Genomic DNA, 13,459 nt, shown 5'->3' with positions numbered 1-13,459 from the left:
ACTGGTATTATTTCGACAGTGAATGTTTCGTCTTCTGTCCATCCTCACATTTCGGTCTCATACGATGTAATTTGTATACCCACCTGAAGATGTGGCTTGATGTGAAGTTATGGTTTCACATAAAGGATCTCACACACAGCTGTTTGCGGCTACATCCCACAAGATGTATTGTCACAGCTGGCGTTGCCGTGAACAGTAAGTTGTGTCCTGACATAGCCGGCTTCCATGACCGAGCGGTTCTAGGCGCTACAGTCTGGAACCGTGCGACCGCTACGGTCGCAGGTTCGAATCCTGCCTCGGGCATGGGTGTGTGTGAAGTCCTTAGGCTAGTTAGGTTTAAGTAGTTCTAAGTTCTAGGGGACTTATGACCTCAGCGGTTGAGTCCCATAGTGCTCAGAGCCATTTGAACCGTTTCAACCATTACCCGCAAATCACCGAGTGCTGGTCCCATATTATCCATAATATCAAATAATTCTCGAGTTTGTTACAAAACTCCTACCGTTGTTGGTCTCCAGGCAGCATACGCGAGGAGGCGTAAAAAGTGCCGTTTCACCTTTAAACAGTCCCCTTTGTTTGCATATCACGCACGCGCCGCTCGCACTCATTTAGGTAAGCCGCTGTTTTCTGCAGCCGCTCGCGGAGGATGCCGGCATGTTTTCTTAAGGAGAGAGGCGACTGTTAATTTGGAATTCATAGCCACCCCCGGGGAAAGTCATTTCCCGTGCCGGACCGGGCCGCCATAGCTCTCGCGATCGCCCCCTCTTAGCTGTACGCAGGCACCCTCCGAATTTTTAGGGGGGACACTCGCGGTGGGGGCGGGAAGCAGAGGCGGCTGCTTTGTCAGGGGGCAGCGGTGCACTGGCCCCCTTAATGCCTTTCGAATTCCGGCAGTCCTGAATAATTCATAAGCTCCGAGGAGCCTCCGTTGTTGGCTGATGAGCACGCATTTCCATTCGCTCTTGCTTCACAGAGGAAAAAAGATTACAAACGTTTTTTATATAGTATGGAACAATCTACTTAGCGCAATATCGTTAAGTTTGTGGTCTGCCCATAGCAAAAATATCGAATTAGGTTTCCAAAGTAATATAACCTCGTGAAAAGAGTTTCAAAACTGTGAAAAAGTCTCTTTATTTCCAGCCTCAGGAGTATTTATTGCAACTGAGTTGGAGCACACACATCTAGTACGGAATTGCACTTCGTAAACGTGTCCTTAATGGCATAATTCCATACTCTCAGTGCGCTATATAAAGCGGAGCGCGAATGGAAGGTGTCCAGTCGAAATACCGTGGAGTGAAGTTTACGACGACCGGCTCCAATTCCGAATCCCTTCGGGTATAAGTCCATTTCATATTTGCTGCGTTTACATGGCTGGTTCAAATGGCTCTGAGCACTATGGGACTGAACATCTGAGGTCATCACTCCCCTAGAACGTACACTACTGGCCATTAAAATTGCTAAAACAAGAAAAAATGAAGATGATAAACGGGTATTCATTGGACAAATATATTATACTAGAACTGACATGTGGTTACATTTTCACGCAATTTGGGTGCATAGATACTGAGAAATCAGTACCCACAACAACCACCTCTGGCAGTAATAACGGCCTTCATACGCCTCGGCACTGAGTCAAAGAGAGCTTGGATGGCGTGTACAGGTACAGGTGCCCATGCAGCTTCAACACGATACCACAGTTCATCAAGAGTAGTGACTGGCGTATTGTGACGAGGCAGTTGCTCGGGCACCATTGACCAGACGTTTTCAATTGGCAAGACATCTGAAGAATGTGCTGGCCAGGCCAGCAATCGAACATTTAGAGTATCCAGAAAGGCCCGTACAGGACCTGCAACATGCGGTCGTGCATTATCCTGCTGAATTGTAGGGTTTCGCAGGGATCGAATGGAGCGTAGAGCCACGGGTCGTAACACATCTGAAATGTAACGTCCACTGTTCAAAGTGCCGTCAATGCGAACAAGAGGTGACCGAGACATGTAACCAATGGCACCCCATACCATCACGCCGGGTGATACGCCAGTATGGCGATGACGAATACACGCTTCCAATGAGCGTTCACCGCGATGTCACCAAACAAGGATGCGAACATCAAGATGCTGTAAACAGAACCTGGATTCATCCGAAAAATTTACGTTTTGCCATTCGTGCACCCAGGTTCGTCGTTGAGTACACCATCGCAGGCGCTCCTGTCTGTGATGCAGCATCAAGGGTAACCGCAGCCACGGTCTCCGAGCTGATAGTCCATGCTGCTGCAAACGTCGTCGAACTGTTCGTGCAGATGGTTGTTGTCTTGCAAACGTTCACATCTGTTGACTCAGGGATCGAGACGTGGCTGCACGATCCGTTACAGCCGTGCGGATAAGATGCCTGTCATCTCGACTGCTAGTGATACGAGGCCGTGGGGATCCAGCACGGCGTTCCGTATTACCCTCCTGAACCCACTGATTCCATATTCTGCTAACAGTCATTGGATCTCGTCCAACGCGAGCAGCAATGTCGCGATACGATAAACCGCAATCGCGATAGGCTACAATTCGACCTTTATCAAAGTCGGAAACGTGATGGTACGCATTTCTCTTCCTTACACGAGGCATCACAACAACGTTTCACCAGGCAACGTCGGTCAACTGCTGTTTGTGTATGAGAAATCGGTTGGAAACTTTCCTCGTGTCAGCACGTTGTAGGTGTCGCCACCGGCGCCAACCTTGTGTGAATGCTCTGAAAGCTAATCATTTGTATAACACAGCATCTTCTTCCTGTCGGTTAAATTTCGCGCCTGTAGCACGTCATCTTCGTGGTGTAGCAATTTTAATGGCCAGTAGTGTAGAACTAATTAAAGCTAAGTAACCTAAGGAAATCACACACATTCGTGCTCAAAGCAGGATTCGAACCTGTGACTATAGCAGTCGCGCGGTTTTGGACTGAAGCGCCTAGAACCGCCCGGCCACCGCGGCTGGCTGTATTTACGTGCAACACAACTTCAGGAAGACAAAAATCGAATGTCGGATACAGGTTTCGCTGACGAATTTACATGCTAAGGCCTGAATCGATTTTGCTGCCGCGGTTTGTTGTGTTTTTCCGTCGCCAGTTGCTTTACACGAAAAATCTCTGAAAATGACAAGTTTCTGTTTCCGACTTTCTCAGAAGAGTGTTTCTCTCCGGTTAAAAGCATGAGAGGGGAGATAGGCTCTTGCTGAGCAGAATATTTCTTTTTCTCCTTCGCTGCACAAAAGGTCGCACCGTCGATCCGTCATTTTTAAAAGTGAGTAGAAAGCTGACCACCCAAGCACCTTTGCCAAACAGTAGAGCGTTATCGATTATGCAAGGGGAAATTCTACTGCTAGAACCCCATTTCCAGAGTGCTGTTGGCGTGTTCACATGAACAATCAGAAACGGTAATGGGAAATCGGTTCACGAAACCCGTATTTGGGAGCTCCATGTAACCTATTGATTGTGGGACGCGTGATTGATTCGGACTCAGCGCTGGTAGCAGTTGAAGCGATGTACCTCACAGGCCGGAATGGGAGTGTTTTTCTTATCACGAATTGGGTTCGCTCACTGAGATGACTACTAACATGAACCAGCATGTTGAATTAAACATTTTGAAAGATCAGGCTTTGCGTTTCACTCAACATTTGCATGGTGAGTATGCTATTGATACCGCTATTTTTCAAGACGACAACATCGAAGTTCACCGGGCTGGAACACTCTCCCATCCTATTACGTCTTGACTGGCCTGCAAAATCACCTGACGTAAACCGCATAGCGAATCTCTGGGACATGTTGGAACAGCGCGTAAAACGCTGACATCAGGATGCCCGCAATTTGGTAGATTTGCACGATAAAAAGCCTCAGCGAGTGGCTTAACCTCGACACGATGTACGGGCACAGTCTTGTCAACTTACTTGCTAACCCAGTCCAGGCGGTTATCTAGTAGAGGCGCAGAATTACACTGTATTAAATGATGCTTGTAACGATTTCACTAGGGGTGATTAATTTTTTGTCCGGCGAGCTTTTGAAGTCATCCACTATGAACCAGCTCAAGACGAATATTCTCCATACCTCGAAGGGGTCGATAACCTACCACAAAGGTACCGTGTTGCGGCTGTCTCCTGTTAGGAAGCCCCAGAGTCGCAGACTGCAGGTTACTGTTGGTTACGTCTCCTGTTGGGAAGCCCGAGAGTCGCAGACTGCAGGTTACTGTTGGTTACAGGAAGAGAAAGTGCAGGGCTATTACAAATGATTGAAGCGATTTCATAAATTCACTGTAGCTCCATTCATTGACATATGGTCACGACACACTACAGATACGTAGAAAAACTCATAAAGTTTTGTTCGGCTGAAGCCGCCAGAGCGCTCGAGAGCGCAGTGAGACAAAATGGCGACAGGAGCCGAGAAAGCGTATGTCGTGCTTGAAATGCACTCGAATCAGTCAGTCATAACACTGCAACGACACTTCAGGACGAAGTTCAACAAAGATCCACCAACTGCTAACTCCATTCGGCGATTGTATGCGCAGTTTAAAGATTCTGGATGCCTCTGTAAGGGGAAATCAACGGATCGGCCTGCAGTGAGCGAAGAAACGGTTGAACGCGTGCGGGCAAGTTTCACGCATAGTGATGTGAAAGATTCAGTGTTTAAGCCTCCTCTACCAAGAAACGTGCCAGAACTGCGAGCTCGCATCAACGATGCTTTCGAACCCATTGATGGGGACATGCTGCGCCGAGTGTGGGAGGAACTTGATTATCGGCTTGATGTCTGCCGAATCACTAAAGGGGCACATATCGAACATTTGTGAATGCCTAAAAAAACTTTTTGAGTTTCTGTATGTGTGTGCAAAGCATTGTGAAAATATCTCAAATAATAAAGTTATTGTAGAGCTGTGAAATCGCTTCAATCATTTGTAATAACCCTGTACAAGAGAATCGGTATTGGCATTGCTTTTGCTAACGTAAGGCAAACTGGAGAATAAACTGGATACCGTTGAACACATAGCAGATCCCTAAGGTGGAATAAGATGTTCTCCAGCCTTAGAAGAGTGTGAAGAAGGGACAGAGTCTGGCGGTGCTGTGTCCTTCAGAAAATGCGGTACACAGCCGTACGCAGACAGGTACCTACATGGCAAGGCCGGTCTCCAGAGAGGTGCAAGACAGTTATGGTGAGACGCCATAGAGGGCGTACACGCGTAACACGGACTATGTTGTGCCTGCGCCTTACGTCATGCAGATAGTTCCCAAGTGAACATCCGTCCGCCAAACGGGAACATAAGGAGACACTGCGCGCCACTTGAAGTGTGTACCAGTATTTAGTCAGACAGTTTCAACATCGCGCCTCAAGACTGAATCCGGACTTAATCTTCCACCGCCGCACAGATGAGCCTCAAGGCACGTGCTACAAGTTTATTCGTCATCGGTCGTCGGATTCACGAATGGATCAGTTTTCACGGGTAGATCTTCGAAACCATACTGCCACCAATCCTCTTGGCACTCAAGATACGTAATGTATACTTTCATTCAATAAATTATTGTAAACTGTTGCTAATGTGTGTTGCCCTTAGTTTTGCAGTAATTTATTGATATGTGGTGTCTGTTCTGTCGGACGTGTCAATATTGAAAGGACCTAGAGCCGTCCTCGCTCGTATATATACTCATATATAGTGTCTGTTCTGTCGGTCAGACACCATATATATGACCCAGGAGGCTCTAGCGCATAACAGGTAGAGAATTTGGGTTGGCGGGGGAGCGTGCCCGGATGGTCGAGGCTGTTAAGGCAATCGTTCTAGAGAAGCGGAGCATCCGACAGAAATTTTCAACCTTCTCCACTGATACATTTCAGTGCCTGTCGGCGGATGAAGTCATGGTTTCTCGTAATATAATTGCAGTATCACCAACTGTGACATGGTTGCGTATACAAACAGTGATCCAATACTATCAAATGATTTTTATTCCAGTCCTTGATCATAATATCAATTCTTTAGACGATGACCGGTTTCAGTCTGTAATGACCATCCTCAGATCTTTTTACACCATCTCCTAAAGTGATAAGTCCTATTATTTGAGATATTTTCACAATGCTTTGCACACACATACAAAAACTCAAAAAGTTTTTTTAGGCACTCACAAATGTTCGATATGTGCCCCTTTAGTGATTCGGCAGACATCAAGCCGATAATCAAGTTCCTCCCACACTCGGCGCAGCATGTCCCCATCAATGATTTCGAAAGCATCGTTGATGCGAACTCGCAGTTCTGGCACGTTTCTTGGTAGAGGAGGTTTAAACACTGAATCTTTCACATAACCCCACAGAAAGAAATCGCATGGGGTTAAGTCGGGAGAGCGTGGAGGCCATGACATGAATTGCTGATCATGATCTCCACCACGACCGATCCATCGGTTTTCCAATCTCCTGTTTAAGAAATGCCGAACATCATGATGGAAGTGCGGTGGAGCACCATCCTGTTGAAAGATGAAGTCGGCGCTGTCGGTCTCCAGTTGTGGCATGAGCCAATTTTCCAGCATGTCCAGATACACGTGTTCTGTAACGTTTTTTTCGCAGTAGAAAAAGGGGCCGTAAACTTTAAACCGTGAGATTACACAAAACACGTTAACTTTTGGTGAATTGCGAATTTGCTGCACGAATGCGTGAGGATTCTCTACCGCCCAGATTCGCACATTGTGTCTGGTCACTTCACCATTAAGAAAAAATGTTGCTTCATCACTGAAAACAAGTTTCGCACTGAACGCATCCTCTTCCATGAGCTGTTGCAACCGCGCCGAAAATTCAAAGCGTTTGACTTTGTCATCGGGTGTCAGGGCTTGTAGCAATTGTAAACGGTAAGGCTTCTGCTTTAGCCTTTTCTGTAAGATTTTTCTAACTGTCGGCTGTGGTACGTTTAGCTCCCTGCTTGCTTTATTCGTCGACTTGCGCGGGCTACGCGTGAAACTTGCCCGCACGCGTTCAACTGTTTCTTCGCTCACTGCAGGCCGACCCGTTGATTTCCCCTTACAGAGGCATCCAGAAGCTTTAAACTGCGCATACCATCGCCTAATGGAGTTAGCAGTTGGTGGATCTTTGTTGAACTTCGTCCTGAAGTGTCGTTGCACTGTTATGACTGACTGATTCGAGTGCATTTCAAGCACGACATACGCTTTCTCGGCTCCTGTCGCCTTTTGTCTTACTGCGCTCTCGAGCGCTCTGGCGGCAGAAACCTGAAGTGCGGCTTCAGCCGAACAAAACTTTATGAGTTTTTCTACGTATCTGTAGTGTGTCGTGACCATATGTGAATGAATGGAGCTACAGTGAATTTATGAAATCGCTTCAATCATTTGTAATAGCCCTGTAAATATAATCAGCACAGCTTCGTCACATAGATCTAAAATAAGCCACATCCTCCACACAGTCATTATTGCAATAATGACTGTGTGGACGATGTGACCTATTCTACAGCTTATTTTAGATCTATGTGACGATGCTGTGCTGATTATATTTATATCTTTTGACGATGCCATTATGGCCTTTTCGCTTTAGGACATGGTTTAAAAAACATCTGAGGATGGTCATTACGGATCGAAACCGGTCATCGTCTAAATAATTGATATTGTGATCAAAGACTGGAATAAAGATCATATGATAATTGCAGTAGTTTGCCCAGAGATATTTTCCCCGGCGACGAAACTGTATAGCTGCCGTGTGCAAAATGGTTCAAATGACTCTGAGCACTATGGGACTTAACATCTGAGGTCATCAGTCCCCTAGAACTTAGAGCTGCTTAAACCTAACTAACCTAAGGACGCCACACACATCCATGCCCGAGGCAGGATTAGAACCTGCAACCGTAGCGGTCGCGCGGTTCCGGACTCAAGCGCCTAGAACCGCTCGGCCACTGCGGCTGGCGTGTGCTAAAAAACGGCCTCAATAACAGCAAATACTTTTGGTGGTAGGGATTCTCTTACTGCCACATAATGTTCGACGCCAAGACTATATGATGAATGCAACAGACAATACAAGAAAGACAAGTTGACAGCGGAATGGCGTGGGAAAAGGGGGGGGGGGGAGTGAAGCAGGACTGCAGCTGATGACGGCTGCTGCTGAGGTTCGCAGATGACATCGCCATACTGGCCAAAAGTGAGGAAGAGTTAGAAGACATGACGCGACGTGGTTACTCTTCTGCATCTTCAAATATCTCGTTATATGCTTTCTTTTGCTGGTAATTTTTTGGGAGCGGACACTGAGAGGTTAATCTGATAACCGTTACTGGCGAATCACAGATAATACGATTTGTTACGGAAATTGTGACTCGTTCGAAACCAGGTCAACTACAATCAGCTTTAGCAACGTACCGTAGCGCCACACAGCAACATGCAGTCCAACATCTGGCGATTGTCACATCCGAACGCTCCACAAATCTAAATATTACATGATTGAACAGTCCGACCAAATGGATCCCCATTCACACTATTTGTCATGTGCTGATAACGCTCTCTCATACGAGTACGTGGCATCTCCTGCTCCTTGACACTGATCACTCGCCATCTGACGCTACTAACGCCCCTTATATACCCTACCAGGCCTGGTAACAACGCTAAACACGATCAACGCTAACGCACTCTGCCGGCCATTCTACCTGTACCGGAGAATGGCAACTATACGAGGAGTCATTTTACATACGTGTCAATGATGTGTACGTGTACGGAGTTACATTGACTTTTGACATTGGACTTAAATTGCTTCACTCTTTTGTCAGGCAGTGTAGTTAGGTAGAGATGATAAGATTAGCCGCAAGTCATCATCATCATCATTTAAGACTGATTATGCCTTTCAGCGTTCAGTCTGGAGCATAGCCCCCCTTATACAGTTCCTCCATGATCCCCTATTCAGTGCTAACATTGGTGCCTCTTCTGATGTTAAACCTATTACTTCAAAATCATTCTTAACCGAATCCAGGTACCTTCTCCTTGGTCTGCCCCGACTCCTCCTACCCTCTACTGCTGAACCCATGAGTCTCTTGGGTAACCTTGCTTCTCCCATGCGTGTAACACGACCCCACCATCTAAGCCTGTTCGCCCTGACTGCTACATCTATAGAGTTCATTTCCAGTTTTTCTTTGATTTCCTCATTGTGGACACCCTCCTGCCATTGTTCCCATCTACTAGTACCTGCAATCATCCTAGCTAGCCGCAAGTTAAAAAAAAAAAAGAGAGAGGATAGCTTCAACCAAGTCGAAAGACTGATGACGTAAGAAAATAAGAAAAAAGTTACGTGGCACCGCAGTGCATGTCAGACTCTGAAACGATTGGCAAATGGTTCAAATGGCTCTGAGCACTATGGGACTCAACTGCTGTGGTCATCAGTCCCCTAGAACTTAGAACTACTTAAACCTAACTAACCTAAGGACATCACACAAATCCATGCCCGAGGCAGGATTCGAACCTGCGACCGTAGCAGTCGCACGGTTCCGGACTGCGCGCCTAGAACCGCGAGACCACCGCGGCCGGCTCTGAAACGATTCGTGAACCATGCAGTACGTACTAACGCAGACCAACAACTGACTACGGGTACGCTTCTTTGCATTGCGCGTTATTACTTGTATACTCCAAGATGCGCATAACTAATAAACGATCATTAAAAACATTTCTTCCATAATCTAAAAAAAATGACCCTTTGTACATGAACTGTTGTCGCTGAGGTCCCAATACACATTGTAAATTTTTTTTTCACTTACAAAACTCTTTCCGTTTTGTGCTCCAGCCACTTCTACTACCGATAATAGTTTCTGATAGAGCGTTTCGGTGGCATATTCCCATCTTCAGGTGCATGATTCTTTTTATTCAGATAGGTGTATATTAAACAAGGTAATAAATTAGTAACAAATGGGCACCTGCAGACTGCAGCATGCTCCTCAATTGCATTTTGTTTAACTATGTTTGGAGATAAAAGTGGCTGAAGTACGTTAGAAAACGTCTGAAGTGTTGCTCATTTGGCAAGACAGGCGCAGACCGCAGTCAACACTGACACAGAAGAACCTAAGCTAGTGTGCTTCGTCTGCAGCAATCCCTAGATGATAAATCACCATTTGTCGAGCGTGTTCCAGTGTACTGCGTGCAGCAGTCGAGGACGTTCGGGGGTAAACGATGTTTCGTGTGGTCCGCCATTCTGCTCGTCCGGAAGCTATGTCCGTGGCTGCGCTGTCAGTTCCGCAGGAAGCTGGACTGTCCACCCACATTACGTGCTGTGACAAGCGACAGGAACCAAGTTCTCTGTCAGACACGGGTGCACTATCCTACAGATAGTTTGCTGACAAAACACACGGATGTAAACAGGACTGTTGCAAAAAACGAAATTCGGAAATGCTGTTACGTAATGGAGAGACCTGAAGCATGGTGCGGCGTCAAATGTCATTTCTAGGCGCTCGTCGCCGCACGCTGGCCTGATGCTAAACAATGACGCAATGCTGCTGAATGCATACGTGCAGCAGTTCGGCTGCGTTTAGTGTATCGCTGGTATAGCATCACCTATTGTCGGGGTAGCCGGAGGCGATTCTTCATCCATACCTGAAAACTAACAAGGGGACCCCCCATACTGTAAATCACGGATTTTGACGCGCTTCAAATATGTTGTGGAGGCACTTACCCCGAGTAGCTGGCTATCCGGTTTTTTGGCGACGGGCCTTGGTTTTTGAGAAAATCGATTTTGAAATTCATCGCGTGATTTGTATACCTTAACATTACATACGAGGGCAGTTCAATAAGTAATGCAACACATTTTTTTTCTGAAACAGGGGTTGTTTTATTCAGCATTGAAATACACCAGGTTATTCCCCAATCTTTTAGCTACACAACACTATTTTTCAACGTAATCTCCATTCAATGCTACGGCCTTACGCCACCTTGAAATGAGGGCCTGTATGCCTGCACGGTACCATTCCACTGGTCGATGTCGGAGCCAACGTCGTACTGCATCAATAACTTCTTCATCATCCGCGTAGTGCCTCCCACGGATTGCGTCCTTCATTGGGCCAAACATATGGAAATCCGACGGTGCGAGATCGGGGCTGTAGGGTGCATGAGGAAGAACAGTCCACTGAAGTTTTGTGAGCTCCTCTCGGGTGCGAATACTTGTGTGAGGTCTTGCGTTGTCATGAAGAAGGAGAAGTTCGTTCAGATTTTTGTGCCTACGAACACGCTCAAGTCGTTTCTTCAATTTCTGAAGAGTAGCACAATACACTTCAGAGTTGATCGTTTGACCATGGGGAAGTGTAGCGCAGTTTTTTTATAATGTAAGCCGATCTCTGCAATTATAATAACTGTATAAATAACGCTGAATCGCGTCTTGTACAGATGTGTTTGGTTAGTGCTGGGCAAGAAATGTTTATATTTCGTTAGCATCGTTTTGTGTGTGTGTGTGTGTGTGTGTGTGTGTGTTTGTGTGTGTTGTTTTTGGTGTGGTTATAACGTGTGAGGAAGTGCAAAATAAAAGGGCCAGACCCAGGATTCGGGATGCGAACGCATCAAGAAAGAATGCTGCACAAGGAATTTAAAGTGAAATCACCAATTGTTGTGGCAGTTTGGAAGCGGCGAAAGATTCGGGAGTGACGTCGAGTGCTCTGATTGGAGGAAACCAGCTACAACGCGTGAAGTGTCAACTATGAAGTAATTTTAATCGGACTGTAGTCAGCAAATTTTCAACGCCGTATCTTTAAAAATGATTTGGTTATTAAGGAAAAATTTTTTAGATGGCATTTTGTACATCTTCTACTTAGAGGATTTTGTAGCGATCGGGTTGATTTCAAAGAGAAATAAAATTATTAATTATGAGTAAACAAGTCACTCTAACTTTAAAATGGCTTTGACACAGTGAGATGATCAGTGACAAAGGAATATCGACATACGCAGAAACGACATTACTTTCCGATCCCCCTAATATTTTGATCAACGAGTGTATCAATAAGCCGGCCGTGATGGCCGAGCGGTTCTAGGCGCTACAGTCTGGAACCGCGCGACCCTACGGTCGCAGGTTCGAATCCTGCCACGGGCATGGATGTGTGTGATGTTCTTAGGTTAGTTAGGTTTAAGTAGTTCTAAGTTCTATGGGACTGATGATCTCAGAAGTTAAGTCCCATAGTGCTCAGAGCCGTTTGAACCATTTTTGTATCAATAAAATCCCCTGCAATTTGGAAGCAGCACGGGATCTAATCACCAATGGGCGACCTCAGCTAATCACCAATGGGCGACCTCAGCTCCGCACTACATACCTCAAGAAACTCTTGAACTTTCTTCCTCGGTGAGTTGTGGCTACTATCAAAGCTAGAAGCGGAGATGCACGGTACAAGCGCGACGCCTTCGGCGTGTGACGAAATTTTTGTCTGTGGTGCTTATATCGAGACAGTTTTAAAACCTCCAACAATCGGTCAGTCATGACACTGGGATATTGCCATGAGTACACTACACGGCGTTCAGCACTAATTGCTGAATAATGAACAAAGTGATTCAGACGGTCGTAAAGAACTGATTTTCCTCGTACCGTATTCGAATATAATGAATTCAGCACGGCTTTAGAAAGCATCGCTCCTGCGAAACGCAACTCGCCCTTTTTTCACATGATATCTTGCGAACCATGGATGAAGGGTATCAGACGGATGCCATATTCCTTGACTTACGGAAAGCGTTTGACTCGGTGCCCCACTGCAGACTCCTAACTAAGGTACGAGCATACGATATTGGTTCCCAAGTATGTGAGTGGCTCGAAGACTTCTTCAGTAATAGAACCCAGTACGTTGTCCTCGATGGTGAGTGTTCATCGGAGGTGAGGGTATCATCTGGAGTGCCCCAGGGAAGTGTGGTAGGTCCGCTGTTGTTTTATATCTACATAAATGATCTTTTGGATAGGGTGGATAGCAATGTGCGGCTGTTTGCTGATGATGCTGTGGTGTACGGGAAGCTGTCATCGTTGAGTGACTGTAGGAGGCTACAAGATGACTTGGACAGGATTTGTGATTGGTGTAAAGAATGGCAGCTAACTCTTAAATACGTTTGAATACTCCATTAGTAGTGTAGCGCTTGACACAGTCACGTCGATTAAATATTTGGGCGTAACATTGCAGAGCGACATGAAGTGGGACAAGCATCTAATGGCAGTTGTGGGGAAGGCGGATAGTCGTCTCCGGTTCATTGGTGGAATTTTGGGAAGATGTGGTTCATCTGTAAAGGAGACCGCTTATAAAACACTAATACGAGCTATTCTAGAGTACTGCTCGAGCGTTTGGGGTCCCTATCAGGTCGGATTGAGAGAAGACATAGAAGCAATTCAGAGGCGGGCTGCTAGGTTCGTTACTGGTAGGTTTGATCATCACGCGAGTGTTACGGAAATGCTTCAGGAACTCGGGTGGGAGTCTCTAGAGGAAAGGAGGCGTTCTTTTCGTGAATCGCTACTGAGGAAATTTAGAGAA

This window comes from Schistocerca americana, chromosome 3 (genome assembly GCF_021461395.2).
Source record: "Schistocerca americana isolate TAMUIC-IGC-003095 chromosome 3, iqSchAmer2.1, whole genome shotgun sequence".
Classification (NCBI taxonomy): domain Eukaryota; kingdom Metazoa; phylum Arthropoda; class Insecta; order Orthoptera; family Acrididae; genus Schistocerca; species Schistocerca americana.
Note: the sequence above shows the minus strand (reverse complement) of the source record.